This window comes from Balaenoptera ricei, chromosome 12 (genome assembly GCF_028023285.1).
Source record: "Balaenoptera ricei isolate mBalRic1 chromosome 12, mBalRic1.hap2, whole genome shotgun sequence".
NCBI lineage: Eukaryota > Metazoa > Chordata > Mammalia > Artiodactyla > Balaenopteridae > Balaenoptera > Balaenoptera ricei.
In genome coordinates, this window is record NC_082650.1 from 8826171 (window position 1) to 8850265 (window position 24095).

At 42.8% G+C, this 24095-nt stretch overlaps 1 long non-coding RNA gene across 1 annotated transcript in view; it reads left to right on the forward strand.

The window, feature by feature from the left end:
• The first annotated feature begins 5500 nt into the window (after positions 1–5500).
• The window catches only part of LOC132375804 (uncharacterized), a 45139-nt gene continuing 26544 nt past the window's right edge, over positions 5501–24095 (forward strand). Inside the window, exons 1-2 of the long non-coding RNA XR_009506116.1 lie at positions 5501–6034; positions 9353–9511. This is a non-coding gene — a long non-coding RNA (uncharacterized LOC132375804). The remainder of the gene's footprint in view (positions 6035–9352; positions 9512–24095) is intronic.

Sequence of the window (24095 nt, forward strand, 5' to 3'; positions counted from 1 at the left end):
ACCCTGTACATACAAATTCTTCTCACACGGACCAAGCTGATGGATGTATGATCTAACTGGGAAAAAGAGGCAGGTGGGAGATAAGAGTATGAAGACAAGAGGACACCAAAGAGACACAAAACATGAGTGATGATATTCCCTCACTCCTCTTTCCTAATATTGGGATTTGAAATTATTTCACAAGCAGTGTAAGGTATGTAATGTCACTTGCATATCAGAGATTTAGATCAGTGATTTGGGGTCAGAATCCCTGGGAATCATCAAAAAACAGCCCCTCTATTTTCAGTGCTGACGCTGATGAGCTGGGACCCACCTTCCCATAGGAGGTTGACTGTGTTCTCCAGTCTTCTGGCCTGACTTCCTCTCCAAACAATGTAGAAATGTGTGCACTGTACAGAGGCCCAGCCAAGGGGACAGAGAAGCTGAAATCCAGCTCATGCTCAGCTCACTAAGCCTTGAATCACGGGCAGGTCTGCACTGCTCCGGAGAAAAGAGCACTTTTTTTTTTTTTTCTTTTTTAGTGGTCTGACCAAAGAAGTGTCTGTTCCTAATTTGAACGCAGGAATATGTAGGTTAGGGGCATCTATCTACTTCTTGTCTCCCTGGAACCTACAAAAGACTAAATTGATGTCTTTGGAAATAAATAAGGTACTCTCGGTCTCTCCAAGGGTCCATGTCAGACCATACCAAACAAAACAGTGCTGAATTTAAAAGAATACTGTGAAGAGGAATCTCCCTTGTCTTTCCAAGTCCCTTGAATGAGTGTCCACTATTACCCCATTTATTCAACATTGTACTGGAGGTCCTAAACAGTGCAATAAGGCAAGAAAAAGAAATAAAAGGTTTAAAAACTGGACAGCGACAAGTAAAACTATATTTATTTGTAGATGACAGGATTATATAGAAGAAAATGAACAAATTATTAGAATTAAAAATAAATTCAGGGCTTCCCTGGTGGCGCAGTGGTTGAGAATCCACCTGCCAATGAAGGGGACATGGGTTCAAGCCCTGGTCCAGGAAGATCCCACATGACGTGGAGCAACTAAGCCCATGCGCCACAACTACTGAGTCTGCCCTCTAGAGCCCATGAGCCACAGCTACTGAGCCCACATGCCACAACTACTGAAGCCCACATGCCTAGAGCCCATGATCCACAACAAGAGAAGCCACCACAATGAGAAGCCTGCGCACCACAATGAAGAGTAGCCCCCACTCGCCGCAGCTAGAGAAAGCCCACACACAGCGACGAAGACCCAATGCAGCCAAAAATAAATAAATAAATAGGTAGATAGATAAATAAATTCATCAAAGTCACTGGCTATAAGGTTAATATTCAAAAATCAATCATATTTCTATATACAACCAAAAAATTGAAAATGAAAAATATTTAAATACCATTTATAATAGTATCGAAAATATAAATACCTAAGAATAATTCTAACAACAACAACAACAAAATGTGCCCAATCTCTATGCTGAAAACTGTAAAACATTTCTGGGAGAGAAATTAAAGAAGAACTAAATAAATAGATATTCCAACATAAATGAGGGAGAGTAATCTATATAGTAATAACATTTCTATATTCTACTTAGAGTGATAAAATATTAGTTCTAATTAGACTGTGAAATATTAAGTATGTACATTATAATCCCTACAGCAATCACTAAAAACATATACAAAGAGATATAATTTTAAAACTCAATAGAAAATTAAAATAGAATACTAAAAAATATTCAAATAATCTAAAACAAGGGAGAAAGGGGAAATAAAGGAAAGAAAAACAGAGATAACAAACAGAAAAGAAATAACAAAATTTTAAAACAACCTAAATCCAGACATATCAATAACTACACTATTAAATGCAAATGATCAAAACCACAGGTCAGCAAACTTTTTCCATCAAGTGCCAAATAGTAAATATTTGAGGACTTCTCAGCTATATAGTCTCTGTTATAACTACTCAGCTCTGCTTTTGTAGGGGAAAAGCAGCCATAGAAAAGATTTAATCAAATGAACATGGCTGTGTTTCAATAAAACTTTATTTACAAAAACAGGCAACTGGCAAGATTTGACCCACAGGCCCCTGGTCTAAACACATCAATAAAAAGATAAGAGATTTTCAAAGTGGATTAAAAAACAAGACCAAACTATATGCTGTCTATAAAACAAAACAAAACAACACATACACACACCCTGTCTTAAATAATAAAAGGATGGAAGGAAGTGTACTGTTTAAATACTAACCAAGAGAAAGCTGGAGTGGCTAGGTTGATATCACAAGGTGGACTTCAGAGCAAGAAAAATTACCAGGGATAAAGAGGGACATTTTGTTGAAAGACAATTCTCCAAAGGCTCTAACATTGTCAACATCTTGTGAGCAGAGGCAATGACTGTCTTGGATCTGGAGTATCTTTTCAAGGATGTTTGTATAGTCAGCAGCGCTGGAAATAGAAACAGCCCTTCCCTCCTTAGCAAGGGGCTGGTTTGTTTTCATTCTAGTACAATAAGGATAATGTCTCCCTTTGGATCAAAGGTCAGGAAAGTCTGCTGCCCATTATGAGATTTGGGTGCCCTAATCTCAGGGATCCTCTGCTGTGATGCAACCCACTGCATGTACAGGTGCCATCTGGTCCCCTTTGCATCATCCAGTGGGAAATGGGCCTCAAGGCAGTAGTGCACATGCTGAAACTGTGGCTACTGCTTTAGTGGCTAATAAAGTCCTGTGACATTGACCTGGGAGCCTGTGTCTTCTGTCAGTACCCATAAAACTGTGGCAGGATAGCTTGTTTGCAAGTAGGGTAAAACCTCAGACCCTTCACTGTTCTTACAAATGATAAAAAGGGTCACCATGGTAACACAGCCATTCTAAACGTGTATGCACCTAACAACAGAGCTTCAAGATGCCTGCAGCAAAAAGTAATAAAACTGAAAGGAGAAATGGACAAATCCGCAATTACAGGTAAGAGTTCAACACTCCTCTCTCAGTAATCACTAGAACAAATAGAGAATTAGCAAGGATACAGAACTGAAAAACACCATTAACCAAATAACCTGATTGATATTTCTAGACTATTTCACCAAATACATTTTTCCTGAAGAACATTCATCAAAAGAGACCATATCCAGGGTCATAAAACAAACTTTGATAAATTTAAAAGAAGTAAAATCATATAAAATATGTCCTATGACCATAATGGAATTCAGAAATCAATAAGAGAAAGATAACTGGAAAGGGCGGGGCAACTAAGCCCACAGGCTGCAAGTAGAGAGAAGCCTGCACGCCACAACGAAGACCCAGTGCAGCCAAAAATAGATAAATACATAAATAAAAAACCCAACAGCCCTCTCGCATGTATTTAATCTAGAAAAATGAAAATGTATCTTTACATAAGAACCTGTACACAAATGTTTACAGCAGCACTAATTATAATTGTTAAAAAGTGGAAACAACCCAAATTTTCTTCAACCAGTGAAAAAACAGTGGTACATGCAACAACACAGATGAATCTCCCAGGCATGACACTGAGTGAAAGAAGCCAGACCCAAAAGGCTACCCATTATATGAGTCTATTTATATAACATTCTGGAAAAGGCAAAACTATAGCCACAAAGAATAGATTAGTGGTTCCCAGAGGTTACAAGCAGGGCAAGGATATGACTACAAAAGGGCAGCACAGGGAGTTCTGGTGTGATGGAACTGTTCCCAATCCAGATTATGGTGGTTACACCCTACATATGTCAAGTCCCGTAGCACCATAATTTTCTTTTTAATTTAAAAAACTCAGTGTTATTGTATGCTCACTTTAAAAACAAAATAAAATAAAGACACCATAGGAAACTTAACAGGCAAAACACAGACTGGTAGACTATATTCATGATACATGTGCCTAATAAAAGACTCATATCCAGAAAATATAAAACATTCCCAGAAATTGTAGGGAAAAAAAGACAGACGAACCCATTAAAAAATAGAAGATCTGAACAATCATTTCACAAAAATAAGTAACCTAAAAGGCCAATAAGTTAGTAAAGGGGCTCAACATCATTATTCATTAGAGAAAAACAAATGAAAACCACAAGGAAATCTTGCTACATACCAATAAATTTTTTTTAAAACTGTTCATGCCAACTGTTGGCAATGATGTGAAGTAACTAACTTTCATGTATCACTTCAACTTTGGGTGGAAACTGCTAAGCAGTGTCTATTAAAACTAAACATATACTTATCCTATGACATAAAATGTCCACTCATCTGTGTAAACCCAAGATTGTGTGCATTTACTTACCAAAAGACCATATGAATGTTCACAGCAGCTTCATTCCTAATAACTGAAATCTGAAAACCAAAATGCCTATCAATGGTGAAACGGATAAATTAATTGTTGTACATTTCATACAATAGACTACTACCCAGTAGTAAACAAACTACTGATATATGCAATACCATGGATGAATCTTACAGATATTATGTTGGGTGAAAGAAACCAGATGGAAGAAGGCACACTGTTTGACTGCAATCATATGAAGTTTAAGAACAGGCAAAATTAATACATAGTAATAGAAGCCAGAATACTGGTTACCTCTGGGGTGATAAGTATTAACTGGGAAGGAGCGGGTGGACACCTAGGGTGATGAAAATATCCTATATCTTGATCTGGGAGATGATTACATGTGTAAAAGTTCACCCAGCTGTTCTCTTAAGATCTGCGCAGTGTATTATGTGAAAGTTATACCTCAATTTTAAAAAAGGGAAGAAAGATGAGGAATGAAGGAGAAAAGAAAGAAAATGAAGGAGAGAATGAAAGGAAGGAAGGGAGAGAGGGAGGGAAGAAAACGAGACAGAATGAATTTGATCTCCAGGGGAGCTCCTCAAAAATACGTTATTGGGTAGGTACTGTTGTCTGCATCTTAAAGACGCGACCACGCCGAGGTTTGCTGATGTGTTCAGTGTTCAGTGTCACAGAGCGGGTGTGTGACGCGAGCAGAGGCTGGAACCCAGGTGTGTACGACGCCAAAGCCTTTGTTTTTCCACCTACTATCTCAAGTCACCTCCTCCTAGAAAGGTGACCCCAAGAAATGCTTCCCTGAATCGATCATTTCTTGGTGGGAAGGATGTCTATCTTACATCCTTTTCGAATAGGAAAGCAGTTAGAGGAGTGTAGCGCTGAGTTCTGTTGACGTGGAGCCCGTCAGCGCCGCGTCACTCACACAGAAACGCAGATCCCGCGGCTGCTGGCCAGCCGCCGCGGACCACCCTCCCCGCCTGCGACAGGCGGAAGGCCCGGCCCTCGCCGCCCCTCCCCGCAGGTGGTCGGGCCCGGCAGCACACCTGCGAGCGCGCGGCTGTGAGCTGGCCGCTCAGGCCCGCACGCATTTATAAGGCGCTATTTTGGTCGCGCGTCCTGATTGGCCGGCCGCGGCCGAGGACACGCTCGCGCGCGCCGCGGCGCGGGGCGGGGCCGAAACCCGGGGGAGGGGCGCTTCCGGGGGCCTGGCGGTGTGGGGAGGCCGCGGGCTCCGGTTTGCCGAGGACCCGACCTTCCCCGAGGGTGATCTGGGGCCGCCGTGGCCACTCAGCAGTCTGTCGGTTGGGTTACATTTTAACGAAAGAGCCTGTGTCACCGAAAGGGGCTGCTAAGAATCAACTGATTCACGCTTTTGGAGGGAGTTGCCGGAAGCCCTGACACTCACAAGCCACATGGCGGGAACTGCGAGAACCTTAGCGGACGCGAGCCCGAAGCCGCTGGAGTGTCAGTTCCTGTGTGTACAAGCGCTTGCCAGCTCCCTCTGCAGACCTGTCTTTCTGTCACTCGTTAACTCGCCCTTTGCTAAACCAAACCTCTGAGGCCGTCGTCCGACTGCGGCTGGGCCTCCATTTCTCTCTTCCCTCGGTGCTGTCATTTACCCTTTTCTGAAGCAAGAGGAACAAAACACTCCCTCGACGTCTCAGGAGGCTCTCATTTCCACCACATTCCCGTATCGTGGTCAGAGCCACGTCTGGCCTTCCCTGCTTTCTGGCTGTCCATCAATCAGGTGGTATTACTTCTCTGAGTTTCAAGGTTTTTTCTTTTGGTGACAGGCTGGTTTGAGCTTCTTTGGTGAAAGTTACTAAATAACGACAGGGTGTGATTCACGGAAAATCCTATCGTGCTTAAAAAGATAAGCAAAAAGAACCATCTGAAGGCACCACTACCTATTGGATGGGAACTTAGCTTGAAAGGGATTCTGTTTAGGAGTGCTGTTACCTCATTAGAATCACAAATATTACCTCTGGTTGCAAAACCCTTAAAGGCCTTTGAGATTTCCTGAGCTCACAGCCTTGAAAATCATTTTCATTTAGATATGTAGAAAGAATATAACTTAGTAACTATTGAACACATCAATAAAAATTATCATTATCTTTTTTTAATTGGGCTTTCCCTAGTTGTGGCGGGCGAGCGGGGGCTGCTCTTCGTTGCGGTGCGCGGGCTTCTCATGGCGGTGGCTTCTCTTGTTGCGGAGCACAGGCTCTAGAGCTCAGGCTCAGTAGTTGTGGTGTGCAGACTCAGTAGTTGTGGCTCGTGGGCTCTAGAGCACAGGCTCAGTAGTTGTGGCGCACGGGCCTAGTTGTTCCACGGCATGTGGGATCTTCCCGGACCAGGGCTCAAATCCGTGTCCCCTGCATTGACAGGCAGAGTCTTAACCACTGCACCACCAGGGAAGTCCCTCATTAAGTATTTTCAATAAGCCAGACATTGTAAATGCTTAACAGGCATTTCTCTTAATGCTTACAAAATCCCCATGACTTAGATACCATTATTGCTCCCATTTTACAGAAAGGGAAAGTAAGGCCCAGAGGGATTGAATAATTTGACTGAAGTCACATATTAATCTGATGTCAGTGCTGGGATTTATACCCATGGTGGTCTGATTCCAATGTTTGTGTCCTTAAGTACTAAGCTCTGTAGTTTCTTTTTTCCTTGTCTTATCTGATTAGGAATTCAGTCTGGTCTGGCACAAAAGGAGGTGAGGTCAGTCAGTAAGTGCTGTAACTTCTCAGGAAGATGTTTGTCCTACTGCTGGCTTAAGAAAAGGATTGCTAGGAAGGGAAAATAATGGTGCCAGGGGTCTTAACATTCTCTGCTTCCCCTGAACAACAGACCATATTCAACCTGGAGAACAAAGTTTTGGAAAAGATTTTGAATTCTATTGTGCCCCTTGATATGCAGACTGGACTGTTTACAAAGTGGCCTCACTTAGATCCAGTTGGTTGGTTAGGAGCCAAGAAGCAAACTGGTCTTAACAGTGACTTTCAAACATTTTTCTACACATTCCCCCACAGAGCTACCAAAACCACCTGATGGAATTTACAAATGCAAGACACGCAGTGGCTCCAAGGCTCCAAATCCCCAGCCCAGCACCCTCCTTCCCTGTCTGATGTTGTGTGCATTTCCAAACTTCTCTGAAACTCATTTTCCTTATCTGCTGCAAGGATTAACTGAGATCTGTGAAGTTCCTGGATTAGTGTGTGGTGTATATAGATACTAGATGTTTGTTCTCTTTCTTGACCTTTTCCTTGACTGTTTAAGAAGGAAAGCACCTAGCTGTGACGATTAGTCCTTTATTTCTTTTACAGAGCTACACTGACAGTACTAAATTTCACAGTCAAGTAATAATTTACATTAAGACCATTTAGTATCATCTATAACTGTAAAAATCCTTATTGAAATTTCAGCAACATCATTTCCAAATAGCAGCTTCAGCTTTCTTTGTGTCTGTCATTCATTTAACAGATAGTTACTAAAAATCTATTGGGTATAAGACATGGTTATTCTTTAATAGAGCTTTCTGAAAACATTTCAACAAAGTAGACAGTTCACAAGCAGGCATTAGGGAAATAGACTGTATTTTACGGTAATAATAGCTTGTTCTTTCTTACTGGTCCTAAGCTTCAACTCTGACCTTAACTCTTATTGAAAATTATTTGGTCTGAGAAGACAAAAAAGAAAAACAAACATAAAAAACTAAGAACAGGAACAACTAGGCATTAACAAAAATTAAAGGCATTTTTAAAAAAAATATAATGCAGAGGATGTTTTTCCCCTTAAAAGCCAATTCATTTTTGTTGATTGATCTTGCATGATCAATTAACAGATCGTTTTCATCACTGCTAATCAGGCAAAGAGATGCTTTTAAGTCTTCTTTTCAAATATAAAGTTATAAAATGTGCTGTGTTCGTGCGTGTGTTGCACAGCGAGGTGGCAGTGGATGTTACTACAAAAATGCAAAGTTCACGAACCATTACACATCCAAATATGTTTTAAGTAAACTGAGCCTCCAGAAACTTGCAAAGCATTACGTTTAACTAAATGGTTTGAATTTAAGTGGAGCTACTTTTTCCTAATTCAAAAGTGTGTGTATTAGGCAACACGTACTTGATACACAAATACCTGTTTGGATTATTTGATTCAGTCATATGAGCAGCAAATTCAGTTGAAAAGAAATGAGACAAATCCACTTTTTTCGGCCACTGTAACCTATACTTTTAGACTTAGAAGTCTTTAATAGAATTTGTGTCTTAGGGGTGAGAAATTAACATACAATTATATATGATATGAGAAATTAATATATACCATAATATACAAGATCAGCTATTGAAAATAGCTAAGTTATTAACTACAAAAATGTAGTAATATGAACTGAGCACGTAGTGTAATAGATGCAGAATGCCAGTATTGCTTAGTAGAATGGTTTTGATTCACCCTTTTAACTCCTTTCATTGCCAGCAAGAGTAATTTAGGGTGTGATTGGCTCAGATTACTTTTTTGCTCCAATAAAGGGCTCCTTCTGAAAACCTGCCTGTCCCCTACCTCTTAACTGTTGCCCCAGTACAACATCTTCTGTTGACAAAACTGAGAAACCAAACAGTAGCAGGTAATGGAAGTGCCCTCTACTATTGCAAAGCAAGTGAACATAGCCTCCACCCTGGAATCTCACCCAACGAGAATCTACATTTTAAATGGCCCTTTTGAAGCATGCATGCATGCATTCATTCATTCATTCAACAAATAATTCTGGGTCTCTTTTTATGTCCCAAGCATACAAATAAATATGAAAGTCATGGTAACTGCTATAACTGGCTTGCAGTCTAGAGGAGGTGAGAGATGAACAAGCAAATAACGCAGCTGAGAACTAATTTCTACCATAGAAGAATTTAAATATGTGTGCAAGGGCATAGAATTGGAGAAAGCTACAGAGACTGTAGGCAACACCAAGCTCGAGGGTTCAGGCTGTGGGAGTATTGGGAGATGAAGGCAGTCAGAACACAACAGCCTGAGAGCCACACTAAAGCATTTGATCACCAAACTGCAGGTTGTGTGGAGTCCAAAGGAATTAAGAGGATGTCAGAAAAGCTGCTTCCTGAAGTCTGCAGACTGGCTTTCCGTGCTCTACCAAAGGAAGACAAATGGAAGACTTGGATCTGGTTTACGGTGTTGCTGAGTGGTGGTATTGCCCCTAATACATGCCATGGTAAGGTATTTTACTATCTCTGCTTTACCTAGGATTAGAACTTTAGCTGAACTTGTGGGTTTTTAGGGAAATGATTTTGCCAGACATCAGTCCTTGTTCTCTGATAGTAAACAAATGGTTCCAGCAGCCTGGGGGACAATTGTCACATTTAATACACACAGTATTATAATATGGTTAGACTTGGACTTTTGTCTAAAAACTGCAAGTTTAAGGATTTTTTACTGACATTGCTCACTTTACTGTGAAACACATGATAAGCCTCTTTGCTTTACTTGGGAGTTTATAGTAATGGCTCATTCAAGGTCCTAGCCAGTTTGCATTACAGAATGCCACAGTCACTAAAGGGACACATTTTAACATAAGCACAATCAATAAGGTGAAGGCTGAGTGTTCTTGCCAAAAGAATCAGTAGAGCACAAGAAATGCACACGGTGGAACGAACACCTGAAGATCAGTTCAGAGGTACGTCTGAGCTAGGAAAGGTGCTGGATACTGATTCTGTAATGGCTGTGTTCAGAGACTATGTAACTCAGATTTCGTCAGAATGAAATACAGAAATGTTCCTCGCCATTCACTGTGTCTTGCACTGGGGAATCTTGATTATTCCCTTGACAGTAAAACTAAAGAATTATACCAGGTGGATCTGGGCAGGATGGTTCATGATGGTAGCATTTTACAGCAGGAATCCTAAAAATGCCTGGAATGCAAGATAACCCCTTCTCTGGCTAACATCAGCAATCATCAGATACCTTCACATGGTCCTTGGTCACAAGCCCCTTCTTCAGAGCTCACTTCATATGACAGAGATCACTGGCTGAAACATTGTGGTGATTGCTGTGGGAATCTTGACTAAAGGGAGATAGCTAGCTAGATAGGTAGATAGCTAGCTAGATAGTTAGATAGCTATCTAGCTAGCTAGGGCAGCTTCACCAGGTACATGAAAAGCCTTTTAGGAGGGAGCTGTTTCACACCACTAGGGATAGGCTGTCAAGATGGGCAGACTTTGAAAAAGCCTGATGTCTAGCCATTTCTTAGGCCTTCTCCAAAAACTGGAAGTTTCCAAGGAAGAGCCAGTGGCATACATTCTAGAACTGGCTACATAACAACTCACTTGCCAGTAGAAGTGTAACTTTCAGAAGCATGCTGGTGCCTGCAGCCCCAAGGGTCTCAAGCTCTGCTGGCCAAAGACCAAGGACAAGACTCAAAATAGGCTCCAGCTCCAGTTCTGGCTCCAGCTCAGGCCTCCTAAAGGTGGCTTTATGCACCATAAAGGTCTCCATGTGCCAATGTGAGGAAAGAAGGACCGGTGTCTTCCTGGGCTGCTGTCTGCATGAGGCTGGCGTCCTCCTGTGCTATTTGTACAAATAAACCTGAGGCAGGAGCTGTCAAAAAAAATTAATGTCATTGATAATGGGACAAAGAAAATTATGTGTCACCTGATAGGATGAAGTAAGAACATGAAGCACTTCTGTGAAATTCCTGCCAAAAATGCCTAATCTGAATCTAATTATCAGAACATATCAGACACACACAAATAGAGGAACATTCTACAAATTAACTGGCCTATAACCTTCACAATGTCAGTGTTTTGAGAGACAAGGAAAGACATATCAACCATTCCAGACTGAAGGAGATTAAAGAAATTTGACATCTAAATGAAGTGCCTAATCCTGGATTGTATCATTTGTCTCTAAGGAATGCCATTTGGACAATGGTGAAGCTTGAATGGAGTTGGTAGTAGTTGTAATGGTCCAGCGTTGATTTCCTGGTCTTGATGGCTACCTTGTGGTTACGTAGAAGACTGTCCTTGTTTGTAGGCCATCTGCAGTAAAGTTTTTAGGGCTAAGAGGAAATCATGCCTGCAGCTTACTCTCAGATTGTTCAAGAACTAACAAGATCTTTGAATTATTCTTGCAACATTTTTGTATTTTTGAAAACATTTAAAAAATTTATTTTATTTATTTATTTTTGGCTGCATTGGGTCTTTGTTGCTGCATGCAGGCTTTCTCTAGTTGTGGCGAGCAGGGGCTACTCTTTGTTGGGGTGCACGGGCTTCTCATTGCGGTGGCTTCTCTTGTTGCAGAGCATGGGCTCTACGAGCACAGGCTTCAGCAGTTGTGGTGTGCGGGCTCAGTAGTTGTGGCTCACAGGCTCTAGAGGGCAGGCTCAGTAGTTGTGGCACACGGGCTTAGTTGCTCCGTGGCATGTGGGATCCTCCCGGACCAGGACTTGAACCCATGTCCCCTGCATTGGCAGGCAGATTCTTAACCACTGTGCCACCAGGGAAGCACATATTTTTGAAATGATTAAAACAACACAAAAATCCAAGGACTTCAAGCATGCTAGGGCTAATACTTTGTATTCTACCATTCGTTCATTTACTACCATTTACTATTATTTACTACTATTCATTCAATTACTACCATTCGTTCATGAACCATTTAGTAGGCACCCACTAAGTGTGAAGCAGTCTGTCCAGTCGCCCTTGCTGAGCCAATTGTGCCCCACTTAAAAAAAAAGGACTCTGAAAAGTTGGGCCTGGCATCACAAATTTACTATTTATTTATTTATGGCTGTGTTGGGTCTTCCTTGCTGCACGCGGGCTTCTCATTGTGGTGGCTTCTCATTGTGGAGCACGAGCTCTAGGCGCGCGGGCTTCAGTAGTTGTGGCACATGGGCTCAGTAGTTGTGGCACACGGGCTCTAGAGCGCAGGCTCAGTAGTTGTGGCGCACGGGCTTAGTTGCTCCGCGGCATGTGGGATCTTCCCGGACCAGGGCTGGAACCCGTGTCCCCCTGCATTAGCAGGCAGACTCCCAACCACTTCACCACCAGGGAAGCCCCCAGATTTACTTTCTGAGATCAAGTGTCTATTGAAGTCAGAATCTGCAGCACAGTGCACACGACCCCTCATTCTTTCCACTGAAGCGTCCTTACGGTTAGGAGCCATCTTAAATCATGCAATGCTTGCTTAAATACTGCCAAGGTTCTAATTGCTTGCTGCTCAAGATTAATGTCATCTTCAAATTGGAAATACACCCAGGGGCAGGTCCAGGCTTTATTTATGCCCCACCCCAGATAAATAATACAAAATTATGAATTAAAAAATTGGCACAGGACCTTTGCTGGGGGCCAGGCAAGTGAGGTGCCTGAAACTCTTGCTCCACTCTCTCCATAAATCCACCCCTGACTCCACACAAATCAGACAGACCCCCCCTATTCATGAGAGTCAAGAGGTCACCTGACTGAACGACTTCCTGTGTGGTGGTGTCTTTTAAATCTAGTGAATCAAGGTTCTTCTAGGACTTTTGTCTCCAGATAAACCTAAGCTTTGATTTGGGCTGTCGCCTTAGGCACCCTCTTGGTATCTACAGAATGACCATACCCACATGTGAAGGAGACTTGTTCAGTGGAATGCCAGAGTTCTCATGGGTTCGTTCAGCAGGGGGGTCATGCTTCATGCACAGAGGTCATATAATAAGGCCACAGAGAACAACTGTGGACTTGACAGTGTAATTTGTATAGTCATTCTGGAGAACGTCACAAGGCTGTTAAGTAGAGTAACCATTTACTGCAGTATTTTTCTCACCTTTACCACATAGGGAATGTCACCTACATAATGAAACCTGCCAAGTGCCTGGGCATGTGTGGTACTGCATAAGATGCTACAGACCCTTCGCAACAGGGAATCCCTAAGCCTCTGCCTTACGTGATCCTCCATGACACGTCCCCACCTCCTTTCGATTCTCAGGGTCCCATCATTAGAGCCACCATGGTCCTCATTTAGCTCCTTACTGCCCACAGGTCAAGGTTTTGACTCCTTGGATGCACACAGGCCCTCACATCAACCTCCACTGTGCCTTTCCAACCTCCCCTCCCCTTGGCCCCATTCCCTCCTCCACTCCAGCCAACCCGGATGCTCTCCCGCAAGAGGCCACATCCTTTCACACCCACCTCTTTGCCTTCACATCCTTCTCGCAGTGCCCAATGCACCCTTTCACCTCTTCTCCCTCTGGAGCCCTGAAGAAACAGCCTGTCTTAGACGGCTCAGGCTGCTGTAACAAAATACCACAGACTGCGTGGCTTATAAATGACAGAAATTTATTTCTCACAGCTCTGCGGGCTGGAAGCCCAAGGTCAAGTGCCAGCATGGTCAGGTTCTGGTGGGAGCCCTCTTCCTGGCTCATAGCTGAGGCTTTCTTGCTGTGTCCTTATGTGGTGGGAGGGGTGAGGGACGGCTCCGGAGCCTCTTTTATAAGGGCTCTGATCCCATTCATGAGAGTTCCTGCCTCACACCTGAGCACCTCCCAAAGACCCCACCTCCTGATACCATCATCTTTGGGGGTTAAGGTTTCAACATATGAGTTTTGGGGGGACACATTCAGACCATGGCACAGCCCGAATGTCACCTCCCCTCTCAGAGATAGATTGGGCACAGAGTGTGCTATTCTTACTTCTCCCTTCATCACCTTCAGTTTAATAATACATTTTTTGTCAGTTGTCCACAGTGGCCCGGAAACAGCCAGAGGCAGCAGGGACCACATCTTGCCCATCTCTGTAGACCCAACACCCTCACACCGCGCCTGGTGTATGTTTGCTACTCGGTTGTTTCAGTAAGCTTCACCTATTAATAATATCAGCAAGTATTCTATTCACTGACTGCTTATTCTCCGCCAGGTTGAACCAATACACGCAGCTGCTAAAATGCACATGTGACCCGAGGAGCGGGTGGGGCCTCTGGGAGGCCTCCTCCCTCCAGTAAATGAGGGTGCGATGACTGAATTGTCATCTTGGACTGAGACCTGGGATCCAGAGGTCCACAGGTGGGAGGGGCTCCCAGCTGGCCAACTTTGGTCAGCCAGAGGCCACTGTGGGAGCCTCCCAGGTTAGGGGGGGCCGCTCTCTGAGGTGGGGCTCCTCAGGAGGGCGGGGCAAGGAGAACAGGCCATAGGTGATAGGGCTCTCCAGCCAGTGCCAGGGAAAAGAGGAGACACAAGAAGTGGCCTTGGGTCTCTTTACCTCTACAGCCAGGAAACATCTTCGCATGTTGGATAAATCCTTGAAAGAACAGATGAAGAACTGGAGTAGCGTTGATGCACTAATAACAGCCGTGTAAAAACTAAATCGTTTCACATACAAATCCATCTGAGGAAAACGCAAAGCTCAGCCAACTGGCCTGAAAATTGTTCTTTGTGCCCTGTTAAAGAGAAAGGGAGGAGAAAAAAAAGGATTGAAGAGTGCCAGAGACTGTGGAAAATAAATCATTGCTGTTTAGATTCTGCCCATTTCATCAACATTCCCTGTTGCTCTTCCAGAGACGTCTGGCCTAGCTGGAGCTTGACATTGCCTGATACCTTCCATTTATCTCTTGGTTTATCTCTCAAAGGGAAATATTTGGGAGAAGTGAACTCCACACTCTCTGCTGAAAGTGCCTTAGTGACTGCATTCAGCACGACTCTTGCTGTCTTGGAGGGCTAGAGTATGTGGCTTAGCAGGGCCTGGAGATAACCAGCATTAGAAAACCTGCCACTAGGAAATTCCGATCCTGGATCTGGTTGCACCCTGGGTTCGAACATGCCCAGGTCCACTGTGGCTGAAATAGAGTCTGCTGTATGGTGACATTTCAAGGTAAGGACAGGCTTGTTTAGAATATTTTAAAGTCACTTTTTCCACCAATAAATTAGTCCTGAGCACCTTGAGTCCTTTCCCCTGTTTATGTCCAGGAGCAGGGACAGTCTCAGTCCTTCCTAGGCCCTGGAATCAAGGCCCTTCTGCCCTGTGTCAAGGCCATGCAATTCTCCCATCCATCCCAGCATCATGGGCTACGCTGCACCCTGAGGGCCACACATGAAAAGAAGGGGGCTCCTGCTTTAATTGGGAGCCCTCTGTTTGGGGATATGTTGGCCCAAGGCTCAGAAATAAATAGACCTAACACTCTTCTGCTTCAGCTAATAATAATAATAACAACAACAACAACAACAATATCAACAAGTATTCTATCTACAGATTGCTTGTGCTGTGCCACGCTTTACACTAAGCACTTTATATATCATCTCATTCCATCCTCACTCCAGTCCTAGGGGATTGGTGTTACTATCCTCATTTCTCAAACCTACCTAGTCTCCCAGCTACTGAATGGCAGAGTCCAGTTTCCAAGCTCCTAGCCTCTCCAGCCCTTCCACGCCCCCAGGGATATCTGGCAGGCTGATCCTGTCCTTGAACCGGGAGCGGTTCCATACACCATGAGGGTTCCCCAGGTCACCCACTGCCTTATGGAGGATCTGGGGTATTTTTACTCTCCTTCCCATCCAATCTCACCATGAGGGACCCATCTCAATCCCTCATGCTCCAGGAAACCTCCCTGACTCTACCAGGGTCCACTGACCAGCTCCCCTCAAGAGCTCTCTGGAACCCCAAATACTCAAAGTGTGATCCGCAGACCAGCAGCCTGGGCACCGACAGGGCGATATGTGGAACCTGAGACCCTATCCCAATCCATGTTTTAACAAGACCCCACGTGACTCCACTGCATTTAGGCTCTCTGTGATCTATGTCTTCCTCACTTATCAATGGCCTTGTATGGTTCTAGAGCTGTTTCTTAGGTGGCCCCTTTGTCTTTCTGGAGAGATTATAAGTGGAATGTTGGTTTGCCGCAATCACTGGAGGCAGTCTAAATTGGATAGTTGGAATAGAACAGGTAATTTGGGGTCCTGGCCCCCAGAGTGATCATATCATAAGCCCTGTTGAATGGCGTCTTGTACATCAGTATTATCCCAAGGATCCCAGTGGCCTTTTGGACACCACCTCCCCTTGACTTTTGTTTGGTTGGGTCCTGGAGTTGCATAAACATTCATTGATTTATGTAGGGGTTTTAGGGCGCTGAGGTTCATGGAAGAAGTGACACTTTGTTTTTTTTTAATGCTGAAAGAACCCAGCCCAAACTCTGGAATTCTCCCCTAGGGCTGCCTCGCTGACCCCACGTCTCAGGTGTCCCGAGTGCCCCAGTCCTTACTGCATTCTTGGCAGCCCAGCAATGCTGAATCAAAGAGGAAGCCACCTCCTGCGGGCTCTGGAATTTCAAAGCCCTGTTCATAAAAGAGTTCATAGGAATCCTGCGGTTTCTACCAGGCTACCACCACGTCCCCTGACTCATTGTACTTCTCCAGAGCTGTCACTACCTCTTAAACAGCTCTCACTTTTAAAAATCACCTATTTAACATGTGCATCAGTGCTGAGAGAAAAACTATATATATATTTACTCTTTCTCACTTCCTGGGGGAAGGGTGGGACCCACCGATGACTACTCTTTAGCAGTTGCTATGACTCACTCTGGGAGTGAGGGCCTTTTAGCAGGGAGGGAAGTGATTTGTGTGGTCTTTGGAATGCAGGTATGGGCTGTACTTTCAGGAGTGTTTGCTGATAAAGGATAGTTGTGAGAGGCAAACCTGTTACCTAAAAGCACGTAGTGTGTGTGTGTGTGTGTGTGTGCCTGCCCCCAGCCCCCATCCCTTGGAGGAGAGGGCAGTTTATGTTACGGCAGCCTTTGGCAGGGCTGGAGTGCCAGAATGTTCTCTCTGTAATGAGAGTCAGTACATCTCCTTGGGTGTAGCCCCAGGCCTGCCCTTGCAGGGAATGTACCACCTCTTGGCGGATGCCAAGTTAGATGCTACTGAAGCTGTAAGGATGCAACTGAGGCAGTTGGTGTCAGAGTGCCTTGCCTGGCTCTCCACGAAGACCAGTCCCAGGCTTTCAGGGTGCAGGTCCGGAGCGGTGAGTCTCAAGTCAAGGCCAGGGAGGCCCGCTCACCCACAGCATAGGTTCAGCTCATGGACAAGGGAGCTCTGGGCTGGCTCTTGCATTCACTAGGTTTGCAAGACCCTTGAGCCTTGGTGCAAGTGAGCCATCGGCCTTAGAACAGCCCAGAACAAGGCCAAGGAGAGTGCAGTTGCGGAAGGCAGCAGTTGGGCGGAGAGGCCTGGCGCGGTGACGATTTGTGTGTCGGGTCACCCTTTCCCGTTCTCTGTTTCAGAGGTGTGTCATAGAAGGCTTAGGACAGTGGAGTCGAGCGAGCCTGCCAGAGTCCCAAACTCACTTCTGCTGCATACTAGATGTAGAGTCCTTAGGCAAGTTACTCAACCTCTCTGTGCCTCAGTTTCTTCCTCTATAAGGTGGACCGTAATAGCTTCCACCTCATAAGATTGTTGGGAGGATTGAAGGGATTAATTCATGTAAAGAGTTTAGAACAGTAGCTTAATGAGTATACCATTATTCTTTGGGAACAAAAATCAACGTCCTAGAGGGTGGCAGGGATGGGGTAGGGGAAGCATTTTAATCTTCTGAAACCCAAGAGACAAACTTCACCCATAGATTTTTCTATACTGTCAAAAAGAAAGACCAGCACATATGTCACTTCCTACTGTCAGGGATACCTTTTCAGATTATGTTGTAACATGGTAGCAAAGCCCTAACTCGGGTTTAGGAGAAAATCATACCTTAAGAAAAAAAATTGAACATTGAACATGGGGCTGGCTCTCAAGCCATTTCCATTTTTAGAATTAACTCTATGGTCTCCTAAAATTAAAAGAATATCAGTGTTCTGAATCTATAGCTGAGAGGTTTTGATTGATATTTCTATGTAAAACATGGTTTTATGGAGGAAAGACAGGTCTTTAACTTAAGTGTATTTAGATTTCTGCCTCTTTTTACAGTACCTGTAATATCAATCACCACTTCACTTTTTTCAGGGTCTGCCCTGAATCTATAGAAAATCCATGTAACTGGAAAAGGCAACACTATATTAATCTTTGTGCATCCATTCATTCATCTGATATTCAACAAGCATTTATTAAGCATCTACTACATCCCAAGTTAGATGTTGTTAAGACTGTAAGGATGCAAGAGATCCAGGGCCCTATCTTGGGGAGACTATAATACAACAGCACACAACACACATATACTAAATGAGGATGGAATCAGTAAAAGAAGAAGAAATATAGAAGACACCACAACATGTTCACATCAGGATTAGCTAACTAGTTTAAAATTATAAAATCAAATCCAGTAACATTTCCAAATGTAGATATGTTCTCTGTTGAGTAGCTCAGAGGCATACTGACTACTAAACCCGAGGAGTTTAGAGGCTTGGAGAGAATCACAGTCACACAAACCACAGCCAGATAAGCCAAACAATGGTAATCAGATGAGAAAAGGAAACATGTCTCTTTAAGCAAAAGGTTTCTCAGGTGGCAATGAAAAGCAAACAAAAGAACAAAGATGTAGAATAGCATTCCCTTTCATAAACACTGTTTACTATAATCTTACGAATTAATATAAACTCCATGTGTACTTCTTGTACTAAGAAAATGCCCTGCTTTCATGAAACAAAAAGAGCACTCGGTTCTTTAGAGAAAGGGAATTGTTGTCACATAAAACCTATTGCCTGGCAACAAAACAGCAACTCATCACACTTTTCTCCCAGCCATAGACACACACATTTGTAAGTCATGCCTCCTGACTTACAAATACAGGATTCTTTTAATAGGATCTGTGGTTACGGTAACTGGGTTTTAAGGTTCTAGTTTAAAACGCAAATCAGTATGAAGTCCTGCCAATTGCTAAGAAGTTAATCATATAGTCAGAGCCTCTGAAAAAGCCATGATATAATAAAACTGGGTTCCTTTGGGCTGGGTTCCCTTTCTTTTTCTTTTCCTATACTGAAAGTTTCTCAGAAGTGTCTCTCTCTCTCTCGCCCCTTAGCCAGGGGCACTGGGATGGTCCTTCGTCTCTGGCTGTCATGCTCAGTGTGAAAATGGAATCATGCAACACAGCACCTCTCTTCAGAGTCTAAATCTATTGCTGAAAACCCAAGCCCATTTCAATGTCAGATTTGTTTCATTGCCTGATGCTGAGTCAAAATGAGCAGCTCGTCTCACTTTCAGATGTTGTGTATAACAGAACCAGTGGACTCGATGTTTGGAAGCGAGTTGCTAACCAACATTCTGTAGAATAGAGTGTATTCAGTGATATGACTCACAGATAAATTACTTCACCCTCATGGACCTCAAACTGGGTGTGCCGTTTGCTGTAGATTGACTCAGTGCTTAACCCTTCCAGGTATGGGGAAATTCCACTCACCTTCTTTCTCCCAAAGTCTCAAATGTTTCTGAGTGGTGGCAAGGGCGTCCGTGGGAGGCACAAACTGCTGGCTTGGGAAGATGGTGGCCCTCGGGGGCCACCTCACCTGAGAGCTGGATTCATTGTTTCTCACTATGTTCCAGCTATCAACAGGGGCATTAATTACAGGAAAATGCAAATCTCAGCAGTTTGGCAAGTAGGGGTAAACACTGGAATACCTTTCATCTCTAGCTGTGTAGGCAGTTTTACATTCAGGAAAAGTTCAATATTCCATGCAATGAAGCATGTTATCCCATCCCATTTATTGCCTTTTTGAAATAGACATTTAAAGTGTGTATTTCTTGTCAGCATTCCAAGGTCTTAAACCTCTAATGCTAGCTGAAGGCGTGAATAGGAGGGAGCAGTCTGTATACCTGCTCTGTGTGGGCCCCATCTAAATGTTTATAAATGTTTTCTTGTGCAAATAAACGGGGACATTGCTGTGACACCAACAGGCATACCTTCAGCTTCAGTCATCAGAGACTTTGTGATCTGATGATTTGTCATTTTCTTCCAATCTTTTTTCCGCTTAAGATCAGTTACAGTAGGAGTCCAATGACGTGATAACAGCAAAGGCAAAATATTTAATCTGAGCTCTGAAATGTTGCGATAGTCTTATTACTGCTAATAGAGGGCTGATGATTTCTGCAAGAGTTTAGAAGAATCTAGAGTGACAAGCTGAAACAAGAGACTGGGAAAGTAGTTTTTTTTTTTTTTTAAAGACATTCATTTTTTAGAGCAGTTTTAGATTCACAGCAAAACTGAGGGGAAGGTACAGAGATTTCCCATATGCCCCCTCCCCCCCCCACACACACACAGCCTCCCCCATTGTCAACATCCCTCACCGCAGTGGTACATTTGTTACAACTGATGGACCTGCATGAACACATCACTGTTACCCAAAGTCCATAGTTTGCATTAGGGTTCATTCTTGCTATTGTACATTTTATGGGTTTGGACAAATATATAATAACATGCATCTACTCTTATAGTATCATAAAAAGTAGTTTCACTGCCCTAAAAATCCTCTGTGCTCCACTTATTCATCCCTCCCTCACCACAATCCCTGGCAACCAGTGATCTTTTTACTGTCTCCATGGTTTTGCTTTTTCCACAGTGCCGTATAGTTGAAATCATACAGCCTTTTCAGGTTGGCTTCTTTCACTTAGTAATATGCACTTAAGTTTCTTCCACATCTTTTCATGGTTTGATGGCTCATTGCTTTTTAGTGCTGAATAATATTCCACTGTCTGAATGTACTACACTTTATCCACCACCTAGTAAAGAAATCTTGTTTGCTTCCAAGTTTTGGCAAATATGAATAAAGCTGCTATAAACGTTCATGTACAGGGCTTTGCGTGACATAAATTTTCAACTCATTTGGGTAAATACCAAGGAGTGTGATTGCTGGATTATACGGTAAGAGTATATTTAGTTTTGTAAGAAACCACCAAACTGTCTTCCAAAGTGGTTGTATCAAAGTGAGGAATGAGAGTTCCTGTTGCTCCACACCCTTACCAGTATTTGGTGTTGTCAATGTTTTAGATTTTGGCTATTCTAATAGGCGTGCAGTGGTATCTTATTGTTGTTCTAATTTGCATTTTCCTGATGACAAATGATGTGGAACATCTTTTCACATGCTTATTTGCCATCTGTATATCCTCTTTAGTGAGGTGTCTATTCAGGTTTGGGCTGAATTTTTAGTCAGGTTCTTTGTTTTCTTATTCTTGAAAGAAAGTAGTTGTAAGGAGTAAGTTAGTCTCTTCATCACCTTAACACCCAGATATGTCACTATGCCTCTGGACCCCATGGTGCAGTAACATTCCACATTCCAGAACAGCCCTCATGCTGCCACAAAGGTGACTCAGAGGCTAAGGGGACAGCCTTGGAGACCCCGACTCTGTACCCTTCCTACTAGATGACCTTAGGCAAGTTAATTCACATCTCTTACACTTAGGTTTCTTTTCCATAAAAATTAAGATCATAACAGTCCTTATGTCCAGGAGTTTGTACAGACTAAATAATATTGACAATGGTCTAGCACAGTGCCTGACACATAAGGTAAGGGCTCAGGAAATATTACTTGTTATTAATAAGAAGTGAACCATGGTATGGAATTATTAAGTGAAACTGGGCTTTAAGAATAGGAGTATTGGGCTTCCCTGGTGGCACAGTGGTTAAGAATCCGCCTGCTAATGCAGGGGACACAGGTTCGAGCCCTGGTCCAGGAAGATCCCACATGCCGTGGAGCAACTAAGCCCATGAGCCACAACTACTGAGCCTGTGCTCTAGAGCCCACAAGCCACAACTACTGAGCCTATGTGCCGCATCTACTGAAGCCCGCGCGCTCTAGAGCCCGTGCTCCACAACAAAAGAAGCCACTACAATGAGAAGTCCGCACACCGCAACAAAGTGTAGCCCCCGTTCGCTGCAACTAGAGAAAGCCCGCACACAGCAACGAAGACCCAACACAGCCAAAAATAATAAATAAATAAAAATAAATAAATTTATTTAAAAAAAAAAAAGAAGAGGAGTATTGTTTTATTTCCCCTTTGGTTTCTTCAGTGATCTCTTGGTTATTTAGCAGCGCACTGTTTAGTCTCCATGTATTTGTGTTTTTTACAGTTTTTTTCCTGTAATTGATTTCTAATCTCACAGTGTTGTGGTTGGAAAAGATGCTTGATATATACGATTTCAATTTTCTTAAATTTTCCAAGGCTTGATTTGTGACCCAAGATGTGATCTATCCTGGAGAATGCTCCATGTGCACTTGAGAAGAAAGTATATTCTGCCACTTTCAGGTGGAATGTCCTATAAATATCAATTAAATCCATCTGGTCTATTGTGTCATTTAAAGCTTGTGTTTCTTTATTTCTTTTCTGTCTGGATGATCTGTCCATTGGTGTAAGTGAGGTGTTAAAGTCTCCCACTACTATTGTGTTACTGTTGATTTCCCTTTTTATGGCTGTTAGCATTTGCCTTATGTATTGAGGTGCTCCTATGTTGGGTGCATAAATATTTATAATTGTTATATCTTCTTCTTGGATTGATCTCTTGATCATTATGTAGTGTCCTTCCTTGTCTCTTATAACAGTCTTTATTTTAAAGTCTATTTTATCTGATACAAGTATTGCTACTCCAGCTTTCTTTTGATTTCCTTTTGCATGGAATATCTTTATCCATCCCCTCACTTTCAGTCTGTATATGTATGTGTCCCTGGGTCTGAAGTGGGTCTCTTGTAGGCAGCATATATATGGGTCTTGTTTTTATATCCATTCAGCTAGTCTGTGTCTTTTGGTTGGAGCATTTAATCCATTTACATTTAAGGTAATTATAGATATGTATGTTCCTATTACCATTATCTTAATTGTTTTGGGTTTGTTCTTGTAGGTCTTTTTCTATTCTTGTGTTTCCCACTTTGAGAAATTCCTTTAGCATTTGTTGTTAAGCTGGTCTGGTGGTGCTGAATTCTCTTAGTTTTGCTTGTCTGTAAAGTTTTTGATTTCTCCATCAAATCTGAATGAGATCCCTGCTGGGTAGAGTAATCTTGGTTGTAGTTTCTTCCCTTTCATCACTTTAAATATATCGTGCCACTCCCTTCTGGCTTGTAGAGTTTCTGGTTAGAAATCAGCTGTTAACCTTATGGGAGTTCCCTTGTATGTTATTTTTTGCTTTTCCCTTGCTGCTTTTAATATATTTTCTTTGAATTTAATTTTTGTTAGTTTGATTAATATGTGTCTTGGTGTGTTTCTCCTTGGGTTTATCCTGTATAGGACTCTGCACTTCCTGGACTTGGGTGACTATTTCCTTTCCCATGTTAGGGAAGTTTTCAACTATAATCTCTTTGAATATTTTCTCAGATGCTTTCTCTTTCTCTTCTTCTTCTGGGACCCCTATAATTCAAATGTTGGTGTGTGTAGTGTTGTCCCAGAGGTCTCTGAGACTGTCTTCAATTCTTTTCATTCTTTTTTCTCTATTCTGCTCCTCGGCAGTTATTTCCACCATTCTGTCTTCCAGCTCACTTATTCATTCTTCTGCCTCAGTTATGCTGCTATTGATTCCTTCTACTATATTTTTCATTTCAATTATTGTGTTGTTCATCTCTTTTTGTTTGTTCTTTAGTTCTTCTAGGTCTTTGTTAAACATTTCTTGTATTTTCTTGATCCGTGCCTCCATTCTATTTCTGAGATTTTGGATCATCTTTACTATCATTACTCTGAATTCTTTTTCAGGTGGGTTGCCTATTTCCTCTTCATTTATTTTGTGTTGAAGGTTTTTACCTTGCTCCTTCGTCTGTAACATATTTTTTTTGTCATCCGATTTTTTTTTCATGGGGGGGACTGTGTTCCTGTCTTCTGGTTGTTTGGCCTGAGGCTTCCAGCACTGGGGTTTACAGGCAATTGGGTCGAGCCG